Source organism: Ambystoma mexicanum, chromosome 10, assembly GCF_040938575.1.
Source record: "Ambystoma mexicanum isolate Mex_15411 chromosome 10, UKY_AmexF1_1, whole genome shotgun sequence".
NCBI lineage: Eukaryota > Metazoa > Chordata > Amphibia > Caudata > Ambystomatidae > Ambystoma > Ambystoma mexicanum.
In genome coordinates this window covers 374,278,333-374,294,383 of record NC_090932.1, presented here as the reverse complement: position 1 = coordinate 374,294,383, position 16,051 = coordinate 374,278,333, and positions in this window count along the sequence as shown.

Sequence of the window (16,051 nt, the reverse complement as noted above, 5' to 3'; positions counted from 1 at the left end):
GTGAAAATGGGCAGTGATAGAAAATACATGTCACCCCCCATGAGGCATAGAACAAGCCATGGAGGCTTCATAGGTATCATGGGAATAAGAGGGAAGAGAGAAACGAGCATGTAAAACATAGAAGAATACTTATTAACTAAAATGTATTCACTCAGAATATTCATTATTAGTAGATGTCAAAAGATAAACTTTTCATTCTTGTGATGAGCATCTCCGCAGCAGGTACTGGTCAGCAGACAGTCTTCAGCTGCTGATGATTGTTGATGAATCAGGGATGAGTGGATGTTCACCACACAAACAGTTCTAAACAGTTTACATCAGTTATTCAGGATACAGTTTTGGTGTATTGACAAGTTCAATTCTGCTTGTCATGAAAAAGTAAAACTTTGATCAGGATCAGGATGAATTCAACTACAAAGATGTAGAGCACAAGTGTGATCCATATGCCTGATGTTCCATGGAAGTCCAAACCATTCAATGGATTGAAGAAAGCAACTGTATTCGTCCGCCTGTGGTTGGAGCTTAAGCTGGAGCTCCCATTTTCTGGAACAGAGCTCTCAACAAGGGCTTAAAACTCATTTGGCCATTCCCGTAATCTTCCCAGTAGATCTTTGGCCAACTGCAGTATTCTGTTTGATGAATTGATGATAGTCACTGTGGTGTCAGTGCAGTGCATTACCACATTCAGGAGATATTCCAGACTCAGTGTTAGTTGCAGGAATGTCCGTGGTGCTAGCTTCACTTTATGCCAGTTTAACAGCAAAAGCTCAGTCTGCTTTGGTGGATATAGAACATAACTGCAACAGTTCACCACGTTTGAGACTGCGGTCATACTGGTAATCCCCACAGGCACCCCAACGCATGAAGCATTGAACTGCACAATGTAGAATTCATTTGGTAGTAGTAGAGCTTCGTTACTTCAGGTTCACATTCGAATTGTACTTAGCACACATTTTTTTTTTAGTTTGGATTCTGCTCACTTGGGCTGAGATTGAGAATGTCCTGGCAGCTTGTACGGGGTGCTCCCACACAGTTCTTCAGGTTTTCAGGGAGTACTGTTGCACTTTAGAGTCCCCACAATTCACGCAGACATGGGTGTAGGGAACCATATAGAGATTGTGTATCAATCTCTTCTCATCTTGATGCATGATGCCCCTGGACTACATTTATTCACACACACACAACAGATGTGTTTCTGCTGGCATAGAAATATTCCGGATCCCATGCAGTGTCCATGACGAGTCATTGTCCCACGCCGATATTCTGTAGAATGTTCTCTTGAGTACACTTAGCAAAATGTAGATAGACTCTTAATGACCTGTTTCTGAGCTTGTCTTTATAGATTCAATTCTGTCAGTTGCTCTGACCATAGATTGACAGACCATACTGGAACACCTTTAGAGAGTGTGTTCAGGAAGTATGTGATAAAGTCGACATTGGTGGTACAAATGTCTCATCTTGCTTGGCCTACTAGGCAGTCTCTTGCTCTTCAGGTTTTCTTCTTTCTTCAAAGTAAGTTCAGCTTCCTTTGCCTCCTTCTTGGCCCTATTCTTTCCTAGGTGACCTATCCTGCCTAGGATTTCTGTCTATGTGACTTTTCCAATATGTCTATTATACTAATAATATATGTAAAGGTGTTTGCTTTGCCATCAGCTGGCATGCTTTGCCTATGGAAATGGCATAGGTTTGTGAAATATTTTGTAAAGCACAAGCTATGTCAGGCCCTACAATTAAATCTTTGTCATTTATTTATTTTTTTAATTAGTTTTATTAGTTTTTAAACAAAGAAATCGGAAATATCACACAACGTAAAGATATGCGTATCCATAGTCACAACAGCAATAATAGTGTAACCTTTACTCCAATGTTCCCTTTCCATTCCCTCTCCCCCATTCCCTCCCACTACCCATGCCTGTTTCACCATTTTATTTTATGCACATGTCATTTTGGTTGCCTGAGAGCACCTCACATTCTCCTTAGAGCCCATTCTCTTGTGTCCCTTCTTCACCAACAGTGGTAAACAAGTTGTGCAACAATGCTTCCCATTCCATAATTCCCTCAGAGGCCTCCTCGCTATCTCTACCCACAGTCCTTTTCCATGCCATTGTTTCCGCTCCTCCCCACCTGTACAGATCCCTCTACCATGCCTCCACCTGTGGGCCCTGGGGCGACTTCCATGCAATTGCAATTCTCTGTTTGGCAAGAATACACGCTAAATCCTTCCTTCTTATATCTTTGTCATATATAACATTCATTGCCTCCAAGATTCCAGTCTACTGGAAAGCCTGAGGCATCTGTAATATATTCATATTTCCCTTCCTTAATTGCTTCATTAAGCTAGCTATTTATTTGTCCAGTAAACGCGTACCCTCCTTGGCCTCCATATTGGATACGTGGGTAAATGAGTTGGACAACACATTATGGCAAAATGAAGGTGATTGTGAAACCATCAAATGTGGATGTCTACATGCTACTTTTAGCATATCTGTTGCAAGCACTTGCCAAGAGTCACCCTCGAGCACCCATGACATGTTGTGAGGGATTGTGTCCTGTCATGCATTTTCTGTCACTGTGGCATAAAATGCTTCATCGTAGACCACAGAAAGTGTAAACCACATACACTGCCCATCTATAGGAGGTGTGGGGAATATGTATGCATTTTGCGCTAAGCGCTCTTCTTTCACTCAGGACTTTGGCCCGTAAGGAAAGTGTGTGTTTTAACTCTGGTGATGAGGCGTAAGAGGAACAGGACAATGTTTTCAGAGGGTTGTGTCTAACCACTACACTGGTTTATGCTTATAGAAAGGGAAGGTGTTAAAATATCTCACATAACATACATGGTCTGCCATGTCATCTAGCTTTTCTAGATCCTCTTCAGGATTTAACAATGTTGCTTGAGCTAAAGCTTCTATCTTGAATCTCAACTGGTCCCTATAGGTGTCTGTGATGTCTATCATAGGGGTCACTAGTCTAGATTCATCTGTCACCAATAATGTATGTACCTGAAGTTGCATATCAGACCCACAATAGGGTTATCATGGCTTGCCCGGAAGTGTCCTAACTCTAGTGGGTACATGCTTATCTATGTAGAGACTCACCTCACATCAGCCTGCATTTCCCTCTCTTGTATTGGGTTTGGAGTATGTGCTGTGCTAAGGTTGAAATGTTCAACTTTTGGCTGATTACTCGGCTCTTCCGTGGGCAAAATAAAATGTCCCAAAATCTAAAAAGGTGAGAAAGCTTATCCACAGCAAAATGTAAAACAGGATCAATGTTTCAACAAAAGGTTTGCCAGTTTCTGTGAATTTTGGATGATCAGAAATCTTCATCTTCAGCTTATCTTCACGGTGGACCCCGGTCTTAGTTTCTAGCTTTGTTTATTGCTCTTTGGTTCCTGGAAAAATAGTCTTGTTTTCATACAAGGTGGAGGTTTCTGGAGTTATTGTTAACGTCACGTTTTCATATGTCCATGGGGGCTTGTCAGCTTGTTCAAGAAAGTTAATCTCCTCTCTCAGTAACAGGGGTGGAACCATCTGGGGCTGGCCTAATGTGGTCGACTGACACTTGTCGGGTACCTTTATCAAGAGGCCTGGCTGGTAGGACTGCTGTTCCTTAGCCTTTATGTTTCAGTACCTTCATAGGAGGACGGTAGCATGGTCTAAGTGCTTCTTTGTCATGAGTCTTCTTAAAACTTCTTTACGACTTAGTCCTCAGATTTCAGGTTCCATATGTGAGTTCTCTTTTTTTTTTTAAACACTTTTTATTATTTTTAAAACAAACAAACAATACAAACCAAACTGGCAGTGTTATTTGCAACAAAACACCTGAACATCAATTAGTCAAGACCACTGCTCTCCCAATCCCTCCCCCCTCAAGAGCTTTTTTGTCCTTCTCATTCCGTATTTGCAGCGTGTGGCAGGGTATCACCTTCTTCTGAGACTGCAGAATCTGTTATTGTTCCAAACAGTCCTGCTATTAATACTCTCCATTCTAGCAGGGTACCCACTTCTTCTTCCCCACACTTGCTACATGCCTCCTGCCATACCACCGTTTCAGCCTCCGCCCATTTTTGCAAATCCCGCCACCATACCTCCACCCGTGGCTTATGACACTGCTTCCAGCCCATGGCAATCCTTCGTTTTGTGAGCACATATGCCAAGTCCTTCAATTTCCCAACATGTTTAATTTTCCGTGGTCTGGGAAACCCTCTCAACAGGCAGGCCCAGGCCCTATCTATAGTGAGCGTGACCCCTTTGTCTGCTAGTTTTTGCGCCACTTCTCCCCAGAAACTCTCAATCACTGGGCAAGACCAAAACATGTGTGTCATATCAGCATCTTCCTTATCGCATTTTGGGAACACTTGTGTATGTGACTTCTCTTTGCCTTGATGCTGTGGTGATTTATGAGGAGCCTGGTCTGGCCTGTTGAGAGAACTCACAAGAATTGTGTAAATCAGGCATATACATTGGAGCACCAAACAGCAACTCAAAAAGGTGTTTTACCCTCACATTGAGAAAGGCAAGGTAGATTATTTATATTTTAGTGCACTATGGGAACATACATCTCCCCATTAACACCATAGGAAAGAGTGCATTTAGTCAAGGCTTACCTTTTTATCCTATTGTCTCTCTCTTATAACACCATTAGATTGTGGTGGAAATGGGTTTAGAGACTTGCAGAGTACAGGGCAACCTTGACAAGGCCTCTCTTAAGGCTCTGCCTGAAAAGGTTGGCCCATTGTCTGCTTGGAGCAGATTTGGTGCTGTCATAGCTACTAAGGACAGTCACTATTCTCTTTTTCAGTATCATTTTAGTGTGTGGGAGACTATTTGCATCTAGTCATGCAGTCATGTTCTCATCTATGCATGTGGCTGGGCATATTTATGCCACTACCACTTTGTATAGTCTGGTGTCATGCAGACAGATCAGCAAGTGTATTGCCTGCACTGTGCACAGAATCATTTGTGTGCTTTTCTACGCATAACCCAGATGAGAGGTCTAGCCTTCTAGATATCCAATATTTATATGCCAAATTTGTTTTGACAAGTTTGGCTTACCTTTAGAATCCCTGCATAATTTGGCTTGCCACCATTACATAGCCTTTATCAGACACAATTAGAGTAGGCTTATGTGGACCAATTTGTTTTAAGGAGGAGGTTTTATAACTCCCTTACCTGAGCTGATGTATCCCCTATGCTTTTTCTTTATGTATCCTGGCGTTCAAATACGTTGTTTTGACTGAATCTCCCTTTTACAGCAACACAGGCAGCAGACTACTCAAGGTGTGTACCACTTGCTGGAACAGTGCTTCCAAAACAGTATATGTTTGCAGACATCCAAAACAGGATGTCTCCTACTGCTGCTAGTTGTAGAGACCATTCCAGTGCAAATATTTTTTCTGTAGCTTTTCTGGTTTATAAAGATGTTTTGTCTAATGCTGTCTGTGTTGCTTTTGCTCTATCATCTTTGTAAAGCAACAGTATATTTTCTTCTGGAGCAATGTTCAGTCCACAAACTATATACACATGTGAGTGGTATGTTATGGATTGTGTTTCTCCATGAGTACATACTACATATGTGAGAGTTATTGGACCAGGAAATGGTGTCATTTCAAAGTCCTTGTCTGTGTTCTTGAACTAAAGAGGACTTCGTTGAGACATCCATTGGTAGACTTGGTGTAGGATGCATGTTTGTTCTCCCTACCAGTCTGTTGGACAGATGTTGGGATTCAATAAGTCATATTGTGGTTTCCCAATTGCTGCAACGTTTGCGATATATAAGTACTCTAAATTCAAAAAGGCCTAGTATGGCCTGTAATTTCTTAAGTGTACTGGAACTCTGCAAGTGTGCACATATCTCTGGGAATTTGGAACAAATCTCCTTCCTTCTTCGGATAAAGAATACCCCAGAGACATGATCTCCCTGTAGACTAACTTAGACTTCTTTAAACAGAATTACAGCCTTTAGCTGCTAATTTCCTAATGATCAAGTCTTTCTAGGTGATCATCTAAGTTATCATTCGTATATGTTATCTACATATGTCCAGCATGCATGTATGTCTTCTGAAAAGGGTTTGGTCTGCTAGAAAAAAAGCCAAGGACTATCTTATATCCCCGTGGAGTCTAATGTAGCACATTATTTTCCCCTTAAAGGTGTTAGGTGTGTATGTATAGCTTCCTCAATCAAAAGGTTATTCAATGGATCCATCCCTGATTCCAATACAGTCTTATTATTGTATCTCAATATGGTACCCAGAAGGCCTGAAAGATGCATGTTCCGTACAGCCGTTGTGTGTGTATTAACTTTTAACATTCTAAAATCTATTACACCATCTGGTGTGCAATTAATTCAGTTTTGTAGGGGCTTTTGTAGGGGCTTGCCTGTTTTATCAGAACCCCTTGTTCCAATCCACAATTACCTCCAGATGAGGTATAAACCTGCGCTGATTTGTATTTGTATTTTATTTATTTGTAGCGCGCGCCAGGCCCAGATGCATCAGGGCGCGAAAAAGCTTACAGGCAGGTTATATAAATAAACAATAGACATGAGCATGTGTCACGCTATAAGCAGTTACAAGTACATAGAGTGATGGGTGAACTAGCATCAAAGTGTTACACCAAAAGAGCGATCCTAAGCAGGTTATCATACAAGCATCATACGTTAGGCAAGGCATAATTTATAATAAGTTAAAGGAGCCAGAGCGCTATGGCAGATGACAACCTAACTATGAAGCGATAGCTGAGACAGACTAACTATGAGGCAATAGCTGAGATCAAGGAGTAAGTCAGATTTGATCAAAGAGCCAGGATTTCGATTTCTGTTTGAAGGAATTAAAAGAAACCTCAGATCTAATGGTATTGGGGAGAGAATTCCAGAGCTTGGATGCCAAGACAGGTAAGCTCACCCCCCCCAGCTTTTTGAAGTTTAAATCTAGGCAAATAAACAATTAATTAATATCTGAGCAATTATTTGTGGTCCGGTGGAAGTGTAAAGAGAGAGATGGTTGGAAAGGTAAGGGGGGGCCTTTTGGCCAGGCATTTGTGAGTAAGGGCAAGTGTTTTCAAAGAAATTCTCTGCTTGACAGGGAGCCAATGTAAATTAGTTCTATATTCTGACATATGTTGGTTTCTAGGAATGTCTAATGCCGCTCTGATGGCATTATTCTGAGTAATTTGCAATGTATTCAAGTTTGCCTGGCTGGTCCCTAAATAGAGGACACTACTATAGTCGATTTTAGACATGATGAGAATCCTGGCTAGAGTGATACTATTGGGGGTGGTCAGAAAAGGTTTACAGGCTGCAATAAGTTTACACGTATATGCCGAGACTGACCGAACTGCATTAGTTTGTCGCGTCAGGGATAAGGTAGAGTCTAGATAAATACCTAAGGTTTTGGTGTCGTTGGAGACCTTGATAATGTTGCCATCTATAATGAAAGACTGATAGGAGTGCTCTAATTTATTAAGACGTTGAGTGGAGCCCAGGATGAGAAGCTCCGTCTTGTCGTCATTGAGGCAGAGTTCGTGTTGGGCCATCCAAGCCTGGATGACTAAATAAACATCATTCAATGCCTTAGTGTCAACTGTGTAGTCACCTGTGATAGGGATGAGTATCTGGGTGCCGTTAGCATAATTAGTGTAAGAGACACCCAGATAGTCAAGCACATCAAAACGTGGTTTGGTAAACACATTGGGCCTCATTACAACTCAGGCGTTAAGGGTTAACGCCGTCGTTAACCCTTAACGCCTGATTCCGATTTTAACGGCTGCTTTTAGCAGCCGTTAAAATCCATGGCTCTAAACCGCCTTGGTGCTTATTAAGCCACCGTAATTTACGGTTGCATAATTAGCGTCTTCCCCACTCCCATTATGCCCTATGGGGCAAAAATGGGAATGGGGAAGGGTAAAATGGGAAATGGGGATTTACCGCCCCACTCACCTTGGAATGGGGCGGTAAATCCACCATCCACCATGGTGTAAACATAGTTTACACCATGGTGGTAAAGTTGGCGTACTTACCGCCTGGGTCGTAATGACCCCCATTGTAGAGTGTAGGTGACACGCAGGATCCTTGAGGGGCTCAGCAGTGAATCAGGGCGGGGTCCGCGGATGCTGATTGGGAGAAAACCCTCATGGACCTGTTTTAAGAAAGGACTTGATCCACGCATTGGCTGAGTCGGAGAAGTGGGTGGCAGAACGGAGGTGCTGGCATAAAATTTGGTGGTTAACCAAATCAAAGGCCGCGGAAAGGTCTAGGAGTAATAGCAAGGCTAATTTACCATTGTCTTTCAAGACTTCAATTTGTGTTTTCAGATTTATCAAAGCCGTTTCGGTCCCATGCCTGGGGCGGAAGCCGGATTGTCTTAGACCCAGGAGGTTGTTAACTTCCAAATATTCTTGGATCTGCAGGTATGCAGCGCGGTCAAGTATTTTAAGCATGAAAGGGACGGTGGTGATAGGTCTGTAGTTGGTGGGTATACTTGGGTGTAATGATGTTTTTTTTAAGCAGTGGGATCACCCATGCGTCCTTGAGATTATCTGGAACAATGCCTGTTTTAAAGGAGGAGTTGATGAAGGCAGTGATGAACGGGGCAAGGTCATGGGCGGATTCCTTTATAGTGGGAGCAGGGCAGGAATCACCTTGTCAGTTGGATGGTTTGATTCTATTGATAATGTCTTCCACTGCAGATATGGCGAGGGGTGAGAAGGGAAAAGGTTTGAAATTATGTGGGGCCAAGGAGACAGCCTTTATGGAGTGGTAGGTCGATTATCCAACTGCAGACAGTTTTGTTTGTCTTTTATTTCAGATTGAAGGGATGACATTTTATTCAGTAATGCAGTCTGGATGTTAGCACACCATTTGCTGTCCTTGATACAAGTGTCAGGAGGGGTAGCAGGAGATTCAAGTTCCTTTAGGATCTTGAATAGTTCTTTGGTGTTTGAGTCTGCTTGCATGATGCGATTGTTGAAAGACTCTTTTTTTAGCAAGGAAAATTGCATCTTTATACTTAAGGGAGGCTAAGATGAGACCATCCTTGTGAGCATCAGACGGATTACTTTTCCAGCGATTTTCAGCGCATCGTTTAGCTTTGCGGAGCACTCTTAACTGTGGTGTAAACCATGAGTTGAGATGTGCATGTGGTTTGGCTTCCTGAGTTTGATGGTGGCAATTGAGTTTAGAGCTGAGAGCATCGCGTGGTTGTAAGTGTCCGCTAGGATTGTAGGATCCGAGCAAGAGTGTGTAACCTTATGAAGGGGGGGGTAAAAGAGGAAGGAGTTTCTCTCTAGCTATATCCCTTTTATTTATGGTAGGGAGGGCTGGTGCCAATGTTGGCAGAGTGCGTGGGGCTGCTTCAATATTAAAAGTAATTTAATGATATGGTGGTCTGACCATTAACAAGGTACATTTGAGAGTACGCTAATGTTGCGGTTAGTGTCAGCCAGCCAGTCAAGTGTCCTCCCTTTAGTGTGGGTAGGTTCTTGGATGTGATGGGTGAATCCGAAGTCCGTTAGAGTATTAGCAAGGTCAATAGCGGTAGGGTCATTAGGGTCGCCGGGTCCAATATTGAGGTCCCCTAAGAGAATGACTTGCGAGTTACTTTTGGATTTATCTAGTAGAAAGGTGGAGAACTCGTCAACAAAGGAAGATGCTGGACCAGGAGGTCTATAAATAAGGTGTAAGGTTGCAGTTTGGTTGGGCGTTAGTGGTAATTTAACTGAGAGTAGTTTTGCTGACTCAATGTTGCCATTAGATACCACTCTTAAGCCAAGTGTGTTTTTATGGATGAAGGCGACTCCACCCCCTCTAGATAGAGCAGTGTTGCGATTGCATCGAGAGATGCAGTAATCTGGGGGTATGGCCAAGGACAGTGCGGGTCCAGAGGCTGAATGCAGCCATGTCTCAGATATTGCAATAAAGTCAAGCTCTTGGGTCGTGAGCTCCTATGATTGGATTATTCTGTCTGAGGCTTTGGTTTTGCAAACACTGGGCATTGTATGTGGAAGGTTTACAATGTCATACCACTGGCTACCCGTGAAGGAGAGGATCATCTTTAAAATCCTTTCCCTCACGCACAAATGCCTCCATGATCTTGCACCCCCCTACTTGGCTCAACGCATTTCCATGCTTACCCCGTCTAGGCCATCCAGACTGGCCTACACTAACCGGATCTCCAAGCCCAAAACCTGCAGAGTGCGTGCGGGTGGCTCCAGCTTCCCAACCTTGGCTGCCACACACTGGAACGCCCTACCCACGCACCTCAGGAGAATTGACTCTCACCTAGCCTTCCGCAAAGCCATCAAAACCAGGCTATTTGTTTGATCGGTTAACATCGGTGCACACTCAACTTCACCTAATTGTATTGTATTTTGCATTTCAGCACCTTTGATCCTCCACTTTGTAACCAAGTAACCACAGTGTAACCGTAATCTTACCATGTATATTTCATCTTCGTAACCAAGCAATCACAGCCTGTAACTGCAATCTTGACTATGTACACTTCCTGTAAAAGCGCCTCAACGCCTTTGGGCTGCAGTGCGCTATACAAATGTAAAAATAAAAAAATAAAAATATCCTACATGGGCTTTGTATAACTGAGTTGCACCGGAAAAGCCCATGAGGCTGCATAGGAGCTCATTACATCTTCCAAGTTTGTTATAACAAGTTTAACTACTTCTTCCCCTCTAGGGAATTCCCTAACATATAGATACAGCCTGGACCAATTATGATCTGCTAAAATGGCCTCTTGTGTTATATGGAAATCAGACCAATACAGTACATCTCCTTTGAATGTTCCCCTTCAAGGTGAATTGTAGCTACACACACTTTATTTTCCTCAACCACTTTTCCTGTGGGAGTATTAACTTCCACTGTTAGATTAGTAGGTATATGATGTAAAAGCTTATTGTGTCTCTCTTGGAATATGGAGTCCTGTGTGCTAGAGTCTATTTGTACCACTAAACAATCCCCTGTGATTTTTAGTATCTGGTAGTGAGTCTGGTGTAGAGTTTTTTATCATTATTGCCATTGTCCATTCTCAAAGCTGTAGTTTGCCTCCTTTGTTTTGGCAGACTTTTGCTCCCACTTGGATGCCGAGCCCTAAAGGATAGTCTCCATCTCTGTATCTTTGTGGCTGCCTAAGTTATGCCCTATCCTTTATTGATAGGCACCTATTGTTACCATGTCTGCCCTTAAAGGGTTTTACATCCCAATCAGTTCTTTGGCTTGGGACTAGTGCTATCACTTTCTACAGATAGTGTTCTGTTACCAAAAGTCTCCCTTTCTTTATTTTGGCAAGGGGCATGCTGGAAGCCTGTGTCTTTGCCTTTTTGTCTCTAGCTGAGAAGGTATGACTATCTGGTTCCTGACTGATACCAGTGGTCATTTTAGATGGTGCTCCTTTAGAGTGCTTACTCTTAATTAATTCCTTCCTTTGTCTTCCCCGGGTGTTCTACCCAGGTGATCCCTGCCTAGGGACCTGTAGATGGCGTTGACCGATTTGGAGTTACCTTTCTTGGTTACAGGGCAATGCTACTAGAGTCTAACAACTATGCGCCTGATTTATGGAACGTTTTCCTATGGGATTGCGCCATTATAGAACACTGCCATGAATCAGGCACTATTTGTCTTACCTACATCACCTCTAATAAGGGGCATGAGCTCTCTTTCTACCGTGAAATATTTGCCCAAAGCTATTGCCAACCTTAAACCCATTGATGCTTATGCTTTCTGGTAGTCTAATGTCTCTTTCTTTCAGAATGCAGGTTAATGCCGTAACTAAATGAGTCCCATTTAAATGAAGGTACAACCAACTGTATACTGAAACCCAGCTATAACAGTGTTCCATGGGAGGATTACAACATGTTGGCATTATAATTGCTAACACCCTCTGTCTATGCAGAGAAGTGTCCTGAGGGTAGGCTGCCTCTATGTGGCTCAGTTACTGGAATACCATCGTGGGATGTTCTCTTGCGTTGTGGGCCATGTCCCCAATAAGGCTTTGAGGGTCTGGAATGGAATCGTTCCTTCCTTCCTTGCTCGTATAGGTTTTGGTGCTGTGTCTTACACTCTCATATACAAAATACATCTTTTTAATTATGAGAAATGTGTAATAAAGAAACATCATCATTAATATCATCACAATACACAAAATACTTTAAAATGTAATACACCATGAATGTAAAAGTTGAACCATTGCCATTTGCCTCCATCTCAAATAAAGACTAAGGGCCTCATTATGAGTATTCCGGTCCGGTAACAACGGTGCCGGTAAGCTACCAGCACTGTTATTACCGGACCGGCATACTCCGAGTTTTGCGAGCGGGTGCCCTCCCTTCCGCCAGGTCTGACCTGGCAGGCGGAATGGCACCCGCTCGCAGGCTTTGACGGAAGCACCAGCACCGTTATAACCGGTGCTGGTGCTTCCGTCCTCCCCATTCCCATTGAGTCCAATGGGACTTGAATGGGAATGGGGAGTAATTATTACTGGCCCCTGGAAATGGGGAATTACCGTTTTTACCAGCACGGCTACCGCCAGGGTCATAATGCGACCCTAAGCCTGATCAACCATCTTAGAAACCAACTACCTGCCTCACCAGGTCGTGATAGGCAACATCACAGAATATGCTAGGCAGTCTAGCACCTGCCTCACCAAATCATGATAGGCAATCTCATAGAGGTCTACGCCTCAATTAATAATCAATGATCAATACCGCAATATCTTTCTCAATGTGATATCAAATGCAGGGTAAAAGAGACCCCTTGCACTGACTAATGTAAAAGGTAGAGAGTTGAAGAGGACTGGGGAAAGCTGGATGCCTGGAAAAGAATCCACAATTCAAAATAAAAATGAAAAATGGCAAATAGGAAAGATTTTGAATATTACAAAAATTCCAAAAGACACCTATTAAAGCACTATGGGCTTTTTTGATCAGAAATGCATTAAATGAAGATAGAATGCTTTAAAAATAATTAAATGTCCATTGGACTCACTGGAGCTTAGCATATAGCCAATCCAGAATTAGGTGTCTTTTCTTAGGCCGTTAGGCTGTGAGCTGGATAAGGGGTCTTGGGGGGAAAAGTACCATTCTTTCCCCAAACTCAAAAGAAATTTGAGTTCTGCTAAAAATAAATCAAAATAGTCACAACCCAGTTAGGGGCTTCAAAAATCAAAAAATAGGTTCAACACCCATTCCATCCTGGAAAGCCTGGTTGCTTTTATCTCCTTCCCGCCATCTTTATCTGCCCCGTCTTCTGCCAGCTCTGCAGCCCCGAACAGCAGTCCTCAAGGGATGAACTCACCCTCTTAAATACTCCTTGGGTTCCCTATTTTCAAGCCTTTTCATCCCTACTCTCCCTATCCTTCAGTGACAACTAGGAATTTCGCCAACAATGGGTTTTAAGCTGACTGCATTGTCCATGTGTGCAGCATGGCAAAAGACATGGCTTGTGTCCTTCAGTGGAAACTAGGAATTTTGCCACTAATAGATGTTTAGCTGATATTACCGTATTTGGGATCAGACTAGTCAAGGGCAATTCTCTGCCCTTTAATGGCATTTGGGGATTTTGCCAATGATTGTATTTTTAGCAGTCTGTCTATATTAGTGCACTTGATCAGCCAAGTATAATACTCTGCCCGTCAATGGCATTTAGGGTTTTTGCCAAAGATTGTATTTTCAGCTGTTGTCCCAGTGCACTCGACCTGTCAAGGATAATTCTCTGCCATTCACTTGCATTTAGGGATGTTGCCAAAAACTGTATTTTTAGCTGTGTACACCCTTCTTGTGCACAGCATGGCCCAGGACATAGCCCTGTCCTTCACAATTGAACTACCGAAGGCCTGCAGTTTGTAGTTCGCAGTGTTCACTATCCATTTTTTTTTTGCTAGTACATTGGCTGCCTTCCAGGAATGGACCTCCATAGCGGTTAAGAGACAGTGTTTATACAATCAGAAGGTTCTGATCCAGGCTGAAGGTCATTGGCTCGCAGCCCGGAGTTTTAGAAAAAAAACTCGAATGTACTTTATTGCTACATGGAAAAGCAAATCTCACTCCTTATATTTCACTAAATATAAATATGTCTACATCACACAAGCAGAAGGCCTGGACTGTGGAACAGACCACATGCCAATTTAAGCATGGTGAAAATGGCCAAACATGAAATATACTATGTCACTGCTTTTCTTTAGACTTAAATAGTGATACTGTGTGAGGGCCTTCCCCCCCCCCCCCCAACTTGGGCAACATCTAAGGGAAACATTATGGTGTACCTTATCTTGTCTATTACAGCCCAGTCCATAAATGTTCGATAATGTTCTGCTTTAATTCAACAGGTTCCACTACCGAAGTACCTGAGATGCTACAGGAGAACAGGATCCAAGACGAATTTGGGACGCCTGGATGATTCCTGAGGCAGGAAGATGCTCTTCCTCGTCACAGTACATTTGGTGCCTTAGCAGGCGAAGTGGCAGAGTTCCTTGGCTTTACTCAATGGGATCCCTTAAGGATAGACCCTCTTTCTAAGAAGGAGTCACTAGGACATCGAGGCCAAGAGAAAAGGTGGAACCAGACAGTGTCGGAAAGGCAGCACTTTCAGCCTTTGCCGTAGTCTCTGTTGGCGGGTCATTACTCCAGCTGTGGATGTCCCACAAAGTTGAAACTTGCTGTGGACCCTGAAAAGGCCTGGCTGAAGAATGTAAGATGACCTTGGATGCCTTTCAGTGTTGACAGGTGCAGTGGCAGAAGTAGGTGTTGGGTTTTAGGACTTTGCAGTTCACCATTTTTTGCTTCTTGTGCTGCAGCCACAGCATGGGCCTCTGGATGGCTTCTGGCGAACTGGACTCAACGACTGGACTGGACTATGGACCCTCACCAAGCCTGGACCCTCGGGATGTCTTCTACGGTATTTGGTGGCGGGAAACACACCGGAAGACCTTCCTCTGCACACAGTGAACTGGGATCTTCTCCGGCAGGACAAAGTGGTCAGATGTCGTGTCAGGGATGTCCTTTGAAAGATTCCTTGATCGGGTGGAAGTTTCGCTGCTCTGGGTGTCAAGCAGCACTATGCCAGGGTAACCCCTCTTCTGGGTCATATGTAGCAATCTGGCTTCTAGAGGTCAAGAACACTCCTCTGAACCCTGGGCGACACAACTGGACTTCTTTGGATTAAGATGGCCAAGCATTCCTCTTCTGGCCTCAAGAAAACCCCTTCTCCGGTCAGCAGGTACACAGGATTAGCTTCCAGGGCACTTCTAATTAAGAGTAGCAGGTGCACAATGGTCCCTCATAGTTCGAGAAGAGGTTGCCTATCCAGGTGCTCCCTTGATTCCATCCGTGGGTAAGCTCAACAGATTTTGGATTCCTTGAAGAAATGCAGCTGCAGACTCCTTCCTCTGAATGGACCCATGATTCAATCTTCAGGTTTCAGCTTCAGAATAAACTGGTGAGTGAGGGGTCCTTAGTTATAGACATTCATTCACCATTCACTCAGGTTGAGTGAGGCTCAGTCAGCCAATCATACACGAGTGCATTAATGCAGGCAGCCAATCAGGCTCACAGGCGTTCTAAATACCTTATCCCATCCCTGCAACCGTGCCCCAACGCCTCTGCAGAGACCAGGTGAGCGTAACACCTATTCACCCAAATCAGACACCCATAACACAGAATGTGGATTGGAGTAAGCACCCAGCCTTTCAGAACACTACACTGCATTCACTCAAGTTTCATTCAGGGCTGGCCCATGCATTGTGTCACACAACCAAAACCAGACACCCACAACACAGAATGTGAGTTGACTTCACAATCCATTTATACAGGTTGCGCCCCGAGGGTGTACCCACAACACACAGTCCCTGGGAAGGCTACAGCCAGTCTGACAGGAGGCAGCCCCACAGCCATATATGGTCTTTCCACCCAACAGCCAGTCAGGGAGAAAGGAAGAGAGTCCGGGATTTCCAGGACTTTGGGAAACACGGTGTAAAGGCATTAGAAACCAAGAGGTTACAATGGCAATGTTGCCTTTGTCCATGAATACAGTGACTCCTATGGCAGGGCCT